Raw genomic sequence first — 10392 nt, forward strand, 5'->3', positions numbered from 1 at the left:
TCGCGCTTGCGACACAACTTAAGCACTGCGCCAACCTTACGCCAGCACATGCGTCACGCATCTGTTTATTCCTGCGCCATGATGCGCCGCATTGCAAATGCTGCGCATCATGGGTGGCGCAAGGGTAAACTTGTGTGACCCATCTTTCCTGGCGCCTCCTTGCTGATTTGCAGGGATGCGCCAGGAAACATTAATGTGCCCCAATATATATGATGTTGACATAGAAATTGTGTCTATTCACACACAGACATGCACCAGTTCAAAAAATAGATTTTTTATTGTCATGCCGTAAACAAGGGGGAGGATGATTTGGATACAAAGTCTGCACGGTGCTGCAAGACATTTGACTATGCAAAGCAGAATTCCCTCCAAGTTGCACGCCTCAAACATCTCTTACACATCATGTGTAATCACGGTCCCAAGCCCTGTGCTGGTACACAAACTGCCACCATGTGCAGGTGCAGGCAAACTTGCTAACATGTACATGGCTGCCTGCGTCATGGGGCAGTAGTGTCTGTTCAGGAAGGGACACCTTCATGCACCCTGTAGGAAACCGGGGTCTCCAGTCCCTAAGGGCGGTAACGTGACACGAGCGACTGGGCACCCAAAGGCCTGTGTGTAAAGCAACCATACAACACGCACCTCTCATGGAACGGGGAACACACACAATAAGGTACGCCACACTGTAAAGGTCAATGCAAATAATTCAAGTTTATCCAAGTAGTTCAAGATAAATGCAGTTCATGCGATATAAATGCAATTCATGAGATGTAAATGCAATTCATAAGATATAAATGCAATTCATAAGATGTAAATGCAGTTCATAAGACATCAATGCAAGCTTCACTTAGATTAGCAGTGGATTCACCCGCACCACATTCACCAGCACGTTAATCACCAGTATGTTTCTAAAGGCTCTAGGCCACCCTAGTGTATCTTACTTCTCAGGGTAGGGTTTGGGGACCGTAGCGCCACTCCCGGGGCGTGCAGGGACCCAGGGCAGACCTCGTGGGCCCACCGCTACTTCGGTTACCTGTAGCGCCTCATTGGCGATTCCCGCGCTTTACGCGCTAAGCGGTGAATACCTCAGAACAGCGCCTTTTTCCACAGAGCGCTACTCGTGATCAACTGGCAATGACTACTTCGGAACGGGGCATCTAGACCAGAGCGCTGCTCGTAGTTGCCAACAGGGAACACTTCGGAATGGAGCATTTTACACAGAGCGCAGCTCATAATCAATAGCCATGCATTCGTCAGAACGGAGCATTTTAAACAGAGCACTACTCACAATCATTAGCAAGGAATACTTCAGAACGGAGCATTTGAAACAGAGCGCTATTCGTAATCATTAGCAAGGAATACTTCAGTACGGGGCCTGAATAACAGAGCGCTACTCGTAAGCAATGACATTCAGCACTTCAGAACGGAACATGAAGAGCATAGCGCTACTCGTAATCAGTAACAGTGAATCTCTCCACACGGAGCTTGTAGCAGGGAGCGCACGGGACTTGCGGAGCGAGTCTCTCGGGCTCCGGTGCAGTTCGTAGGGCACCACGCTTCAGTACAGTCACGGGGGGCACAAGGAAAGCATCCCTCGGCGGGGTCTCTCCGTCGTGGTGACCAGGGGGACTCCCACGGAGAGGGAACCCGGGCTCAGGGTGCGGTGCGGCTCCCAACCAGCAGGGGGCGCACCGGGGTCAATCCCAGCCTCCGGGCTTACCTTGCTCTCGACGTCGGATGGCGTCCGCTCCATCGGCGATGGGGGAACTCGTCCTCGGCCTCGCGCATCTTCTTGCACAGCTGCGACGGCAGCGACGGGGCCCCGGGCTTCTCCACGGGCCTCGTGACACTAAAGGGCACTTCTTCCGGCCTCCGGGCCGCCGCGGTGAGCGCGCTTGCTTCCACGCCACAGGGGGGGGCTCAAATTAAGGAGGGGAGCTCTGCGCTCAGCGGAGCACGCTGCCGGGGGTCCCAGGCCAGGTCAGGGAGCGCAGGGGTCACAGCGCTAGTACCTGGTCGATCCCCGGTGGTTCTTCAATCTGCTTTGCATAGGGTTTCGGGGGTCAGTCTGGACACGCAGTCTCAGTGCTTGGTATAGAAGTTTAGAGTTCAGTCTGGACACGCAGTCTCAGCGCTTGGTATAGAAGTTTAGAGTTCAGTCTGGACACGCAGTCTCAGCATTCAGTTTCTGTTCTCAGGTGTTAGATGAAGTCTTGTTGGCGCAGATGGCTCTGGCGCCCTTAAGGGTGTTCTGTTACAGGGGGGTAGGGATGGAGTTAACGACTAGGTCCTTCCTAGTCAGGCTGGGCAGAGGTTCTCTGGGTCCTCCTACTGCTGGGCAAGATCAGTGGGTTTCACAGGGTCCCTCACTCACTTAAGAGGCAGCACCTAAATCTTGTCACTCTCAGAGGCATAAGTCCCTGGCTAGGCCCTACCGCCTACACTCCTGCGTGGATTCTCCAGCTCTGCTGTACCCCACTGGCCAACTCACCACAAAAAGTTCCCTCCCTCACTTAAGTAGCCCTAGGTCAGGTGACCTCTAGCCAAGGCGGCAAAAGTAAAACCCCACCTCCCTACTAGAAGGTTCCAGCACATTCCAGGAGCTTCCCCATTCTACCTATGGGACAAAAAGGCGGGCTGGTGTCGCAACATTGTTGTGGGGTCCCAGCCAGCTCCTGGCAGCTAGGGTGCTACTATGAAAGACCACTCTGCAGTAGCAGGGGTCTGTGGCAGCCATCTTGGAAGAAGGGAGCACCTGCACCTTAACACTGATTGGCAATGAAAAGGCGCACGGAGACCTAGTCCAACATAAAAATGAGGGTGGAAAAAATGAGGCACGATCAAAAATAGAAGGGGAGACCACCCTAGGGCTGACAGGTCCAACACACCCCAAGGTCACAATTGTTATGATTATCTCCTCCAATGTGTGTAGTCAAATGCAGCATGCATTGAGCGATGATAAATGAAATTATTAAATATTCCCTTTTTCGTGACACAGTAGGCCAGCCTTAGGGTGGAGTGCCATCCTGATGGTTTCCCAGTTAATTGCCACTCTGTAAGTCTGGCCATGCATCAGTGGCTATGGGTGTTGTGTGTGAACATCCACATCTAACAACATGCAACATAGCAAGCGTTAAAAAAAATGAGTGCAAATGTTGCATGATCACAAGGGCATGGTAAAACACGCTTGCTCATTGTCAATGTTAAGCATGAACCAGCACCACCAGGATGTAGAATATAGTGAAGTACTGTTGGAACAAGGTATATTGAAAATGTCCATGTTGTATTCCATTGCTTGGAATTTTAAACAGTGTGGTGCGGACAAAGGTCTGGGGTTGCATCATTCCTGCACTATCTTGTATTTCAGTCCATACCCTGTGCATATGTCAAGATATACATGACTCTGGTTGTGTATGTAAGCATGAGGCATCAATAGATGAATCAAGCAGCCATCATCATCATTATTAGCCTACTCACATGTGAGGGTCACAATCCAGCTGCAGTTGCAGAGTTTATTCTATACATTTGAAAAGGAGAGGTGCACGGTGTGGTCTGCGCAGGATGTTTGTTGTCAGCTCATTGAATGTGGGTCGTAAGCAGGCGCTAGTCTACTTAAGGTGCATAAGCTCACTATTACACACCCGGCTTCATTGTAAACGCTGAATGCTGGAGTGACGTGTGTGCCAGATTGGTAGGAGAGGTTGGTGACAGGGGTACATTTGTGATCATCAAAGGAGGAGTCTCATGGTAGATGCGTTGTCTGTGGTGCTTAATGTTGTCAAAGATGAGATGGAGGGGTAGCAGGTTTTGCATGAAGATATATGTTTACATTGACCTGTGTCTGAAAATGTCAATGATCCTGGAGGCACATGACATCTGTGTGGAAATATGAGCAGAGCTTGTTGTAGTGATCCTGTGAGGGGGAGATGTCCGCATGCACAATGCTAGTTCTGCCAATGTGACTCGTGAAGTGGATTCTTACCTTAGCATTTCTGGAATTGATGAGGATTGATTGGGTGAGTCATTTGCCCTTTTAAACTTATGATGTGTGTGTGGATTGTTGAGATGGTGTCCTTGCTTTGGATCCTTATCAAGGGGATTTATGGTGTCTTAGCCTCCCCGTCATTCATCGTTGCCAAATGGTGTCTGCATGTGTCTCACTAATGATGTGGTCTGTATGTGAACCGTGTTGACTTCCTGTGCTGCTGTGTGTCTGTGTTGGAGACTGTAGCAAAATCATCTAGACATTACGATAACCATCTGTGTGGTCCATTGAGAACAAAGCTTGTGTAGTGCAAGGTGTTGTTGGCATTTTGGTTTGTGGCACATTATAGTTTTTACATGTCAATATTCTGTAATTTCCTGTGTGTTGTGCTAATTGTTTCATATGGATGCAGCTGTATAGTTGACATGGAGGTGTACGTCAGACCGGTCAGTCCATGGGGGTATGTGGTCTTGGAGTGGTAGATGTGTTGATGTTGGCACCGTCCTTGTGGCTGTGCCTTGTGGCCAGCTGCTACTGTGTGATGTCTACAAGCTTGTCAATGCATTTTGCTAATCTGTTGGCACGTCTGTAGTCAAGATGTGAGTTGAGCTATGTCACAAGTCTGTGGTACATGTATGCGATTGCATGTTGGGCAATGATGTATGTGATGTAGGTTGTGTACACACCTCAGGGGCATGAAGGTATTTGGACGAGGTTCCCACAGGGGTGTTGTCCTTGTTCGGACCTGGATCTGTGCACTTAGTTGTTTGCTGTTGAGCGTGCAATGGCTTGTGCTTAACTTTGTGATTTTGATGTACCTATTGAGTGCAATGGCATGTGCACATACCAGACAGTTGTTGCAGACTATTCATGAAATGGGATGATTAATTGGTGAGGCATCTGCTAATTTGTGATGGAAAGGTAGCGTTTACAATGATTCCTGTGAGTAACGATCCATCTGTTGCTAGTCTTTTTGCGGATAATACAGATCTCCATGGCTAGTCTTCAAAGGGTGGACACTTTGATGGCGATGCATGTCATGATCCAGAGTTGGTGTATTTTTGTGTGTACGTAGTGTGCGTGTACTTGGTGGTGAACGCCACGGAGCATTGTAGTCTGTATCACTGTCCCTGGGTGTTGCTGGGTGTGTAATTTGTGTATCGTGTAGATTTGCCACTGGTACAGTCCATACAAAGTGATCCAGGTTGGAGCCGATGGATTGTGTATATGCATGTCCAATGATTGAGTTTGGCTTGTTGCTGGGTGTTGGAAAAACACACTCCCACACTGGAAGGGTGGTGGTGTTCTCCCGGACACACTGTGGTAGCTTGGCTCGAGTGGTCAGGAATCAGGCTCCGTGCTAAGCATACGACATACCCAAACAATAACCATGCGTGCATCCGTTCCAAAAACGACTCTACACCGTAAAAATTATGAAAATATCTTTCTTTATCTTCTTTTTCTCTTAGTTGCTGATTGGATAAAATAAATAACAATCACAATATACAAACTTTTTAGATAGTGCAGGTCAAATGAATACTGGCTTAATGATTCAATAAATAGGGGTGATCATAAATACTGAAGGCATAAATAAAAGTGAAATACATACAGGCAATTAAATATTCTGAGGCAACAAATACTGTAAACCAATAAATATTGTACATCAATAAATACTGTGGACCAATAAATACAGTGAAGCAATAAATAGGTTAAATACAATAAATACAGTGCCCCTAATAAATAATTAAAAGCTGTCAGTGACACTCATAGAATCAGATCACATTTGAATTCCTAAGGGCTGATTTGGCCCAGGCACAGCTTGTGGGGATGTGGAAGGCTTGAGGGTGTCTACTCCCTGGCTTGGACAAGGCTGAGGCCTAAACTGAGGTAGATCAAGGGGGGAATACCAGAGACCTGGCTCTCTCCCTCCACACAACCCCTCTAAATTGGTCTCAGCTCACCCCCTGGCACAGTCAGGTTGGTTCCAGCACCTCCCTAGCCCCTTAGAGCAGTCTCTCAGGTCTCCACAGGGCCTTAGGCGCCCTCTACTCCACTTACTGCCCTTTTTCTGATGCTCCGACGCCGCTGGAGTCGTGTCGACGCCGTGAGGCGGTTCCGATTCGATGTCGGCGGCCTCGGCACAATGTCAGTTCCTGACGACGCCGGTAGGCGGTTCCGGTTTCGATGTCGGCGGCCTCGGTTCGATCTCGACCTCCGATTCGATGGCGTCGGGCAGTCTTTACTCGATGTCAACTTCGGGCGGCTCCGGTCCGATGGCGACCTCAACTTCGATGACGTCGGCCGGCCTTGGCTCGATGTCGACTTCCGGCGGCTCCGGAGTGCGATCCTCACTCCCGACCTCCGGCACGATTCTCTCAGGTTCCGGCGACTCCGGAGTGCGATCTCCACTCCCGACCTCCGCCACGATTCCCTTCAGGTTCCGGGCGACTCCGGAGTGCGATCTCCACTCCCGACCTCCGGCACGCTTCACCTCGGTCTCCGACGACTCCGGAGGGCGGACTTCACTCCTCCGATGACGCCGCTCACTCGACCTCGGGTGACTTCCTCCTCGACCTCTGGTACTCCTCACGACCTCTGACGGCGCCCTCTCTCGACCTCTGGCGGCTCCGGGTACGACGTCCGCTTTCCAGTCGGCGCCGCTTCTCCACCTCGGGCTCCAGGTCTCAGGCTACTCGACGTCGGACTCCAGGGAAACCAGTTTCCAGGTCAGGATCTTGCTGTTCTCTGTTTCTAAGGCCTGTTCCTGCTGTCCAGGTCCTTAGGACGGTTTTTCTTGCTTCTTCCCACACAGGGCTCCAGGCTGGGCTCAGTCAGTAGGGACTAGTATCAAGGGTGGGTTTATGGACCCCACTCCAGGCACAAGTTTCCACCCCTGCTGCCTCACTCCTTCCTCCTTCAGGTTTCTGCTGCTCACTCTTCACCAGTCAGGTGCCAACTGCCAGCTCCAACTGCCAACTCTCTGTCTTAGCTTCCCAACATTCTAAACCGCCTCCAACTGTCACAGGGTTCTGGAATGTTCTGGAAGGTGCTGGTAGGTTCCAGTGGATGCTGGTGATGTCACAGGTGGCCACCATTTTGTGCTCCAGGCCCTCAGACAGAAGTTTCAGGGGTAGCTAAAATGGCTCCCTGAATCTGCAGCAACACGAAAAAGTCTGGTGGTTCCCAAAAAGGAAAAATTCAAATAGGGTTTGAGGCAAAAGTGGGACAAAATAAATAATGATGAGGAGGGACCACCCAAAGGGCTGACAGGTCTAACACTGGGTAAAGATGGTTTTGGCTGATGGTCCGATACTGTGCATCTGCAGTGTGTACATGCATCAAACTACATGTTCGCTTGAATGTATCATGGATGTACACCTTGAATGTTGTATACGTCAGGGTGGATGCACTTCAGGTGAATCAGCATCCCGAACGGAGTGTGAAGCAGGCAGGCAAATGTAACCCTAGTCATGTGTGAGCCACAATGCTACATTCACCTGCAAGCTCATATCAGTGTGCAATCAGAGAACAAGATAGAGCTTTACATGCTGTGGGAATGTTGAGAGTCGAAGAAGCGTTGTCAGTGTCTGTGGCTAATAAATGCTTACACATGTGCATGTGCATAAACAAGTTTTTGAAACAGCAATCCTTACAGCAGTCAGCAACAGTGTCTGCATAAGGGCATATGTGATGATTCTGTTGATGCACGTGCTAAATCACAGGGATGCCACACATGTGTGTTCCACACTCAGTGAACATTGATGTAGAAGAAATCAAGTGTTTACAGTGTCCAGGTGTGTTCGGAAAAATATGGCTGCACTCAATGTAAAAGGAGTGACACGTCCTGTTAATTCCATGCATATGTCACGCTAAATAATGTTTTTGTCTAAATTTGCATGTACATATGATGTGATTCTATACCGATTTGTACTTCTGTTACTCTTCTTGTAGGTGGCCCACGGCCATATACACAGGGGGAGGTGGACAGCTTTGAAGACCCAAATGCCACCAGTGAGTATCTTTGTTCATATAATTTGATGTGTATCAAGTGCGAGGATGGAAGCTAAACTGTGTATGTGGGCAACTATGGTACAATCACAACTTCCTGCTGCAGTCTGAACTTATCTTCTGCATCCAAATTCCAAAGACCATGATGTAACATGTTGTGACCGTTGTACTACGTGTAGACATGTTTGGACAGATCAGAAGCCACAACACTGTCAGACAGTCCTTGCCACTATCCACAAGGCAAAATGGAGTGGCCATTACCACTGGGACTGGAGTAGCCGAAGCCAAGTTGAGAGAACAGCATCTGAACCCTGCCATAAGGAGAGGAGTGCATGCTGGGCACAGTGCTCACTACATGTTGGGGATGTAGTATTCACCAATTGTTGTACAGGGCGTGATTCCAGGGTTGCAGTGGGGGTGCAAGGTCAGAGTCAGCTGACATGCCTTTCAATATTGATTCAATGTGGTGAGACAGAGAACAACCAGCCAATAAGTGGCCATGCTCAGTGTCCATGCTTGTCATATGGCTCTTCACGTCAGTGCACTGATGCCCTAGAGCATGAAAGGTGACTAGGACTTAAACCTGCACAGAAAATGAACGCTCCTACATGTAAATCATATTTTTTTAAACAATAATTAGCAAGGACAGATAGACAACAGATACTTTTCAATATGCATGCAAGGTCGTGCTGTACTATTGTTCCCATGAACAAGCCAAGCTGATCCACATTTCATATTTCATGTTAGAAAAGAGATTACTGTGACACCCAATGCAAATTTGTGAGGCTGTGTCCCTTCATCAGGGGTATACTGTGTCGAGAAAAGAATCACAATTTAAAAGGAAGCACACCTGTGATCAGATATTTTGTTGAACACTAGTATGGTATGTGAATACACCGTACTCCCCTCACCACTGGTGAATGTAACAAATGAAATAGAACAAAACCCATGACTTTCACGAGGATTACAATCTACATTCCAATAGTTCCAAGCACTATGGAAATGGACGTAACGCTATGGAAGCAAGCTGTAGCACACCAGAACTACTGAGTGATCAAAATGAGTTGCACAAGAACAATAACAAGAGTGTGATAATTTACGTAGAAGATATAATGGATGTCTTATGAAGCCTGAAGACAGTCAATGATGAATTTAGTGAAAGTTTAATTTTGGGCACCATTGATGTGTGGCAATTTGGACATACATACCACATGCCAATGGACTTGAAGCATGGAATGGTCTTACAATTTGAATGCATCTAAATGTTTAATTCCACGACACTTTAAAATCTGTGTACACAATAGCAATTGTAACTGGAATGAGAATCTTTACATACAGTTAAACGCAACTTCCATGGGTTTCCTGGGAGCACCATCTTATGCTAACACATACATGGACAAATGTACAAAGATCATATTCTTTAACATACTACGTGGCAAGAAGTTTTGCTATGTTCACCTTGATTCTTTGATTTCATTTCCACATTTTCTAAGCCAGCCATGATTCTGAAAATACGCACATGTAACCGAATAGGTCCTAGGATACAATTCACACATCCTATCATCAGGTTGCACTCCTAGTCAACCTTCACGGTCTAGGCCACTCCATACTTACTACATATATGGCCTGCTGGAACATTAGCAACAATGCACGCGTACCGCAAATCACTGATTCATGTGTCATATAAGTGTGCGCTCATCCAAAAAGTTGCCATTTGATCCTTCACGTCAGTGAACAATTTGGACACGTTCAAGTATATTGTAGTGACAGTTTAATGTCATCCTTGCATTAATTAGCCAATGTATCATGCTATGGAAACATTGTCAGTGCAATTACCATCAACATCCCTAGCCCCAAATCATTTGTATATAGATGAGCCATAAGAATGGCACTCTGACTTATGAATCAATCAATCAATCAATCAATACTTTTGTAAGGTGCTCTACTCACATGTGAGGGTCTCAATGCGCGGGGGGAGGTGTGCTGCTACTGCTTGAACAGCCTGGTGATGAGTACCCTCATGAAGGTAAGGAGGTCCAGGCTCAGCTGTAGGAGGGTGTTCCAGGTCTTTGCGGCATGTTGGCAGTACAAACTCCCGCCGCTGGTAGGTCTTTGGATGTGGGGGACAGTGGCAAGGGCAAGGTCACTGAAAGGGCCCTGGCAATTCTGGTTGTAGACGGTGAGTATCCTGTTGAGGTATGTTTGACCGGTGTGGGGGAGTGCTTTGTGTGCATGGGTGAGAAGCTTGCAGGCGATCCTCTTGTTGACGGTGAGCCAATGCAGGGATCCCAGATGGGGTGTGATGTGGCTGTGGCAAGAGATGTCGAGCACAAGGTGTGCAGAAGAGTTCTGTATGTGTTGCGGACGTTTACGGAGTTTGGCAGTGGCTCCCACATTGT

This window comes from Triturus cristatus, chromosome 1_1 (genome assembly GCF_964204655.1).
Source record: "Triturus cristatus chromosome 1_1, aTriCri1.1, whole genome shotgun sequence".
Taxonomy (NCBI): domain Eukaryota; kingdom Metazoa; phylum Chordata; class Amphibia; order Caudata; family Salamandridae; genus Triturus; species Triturus cristatus.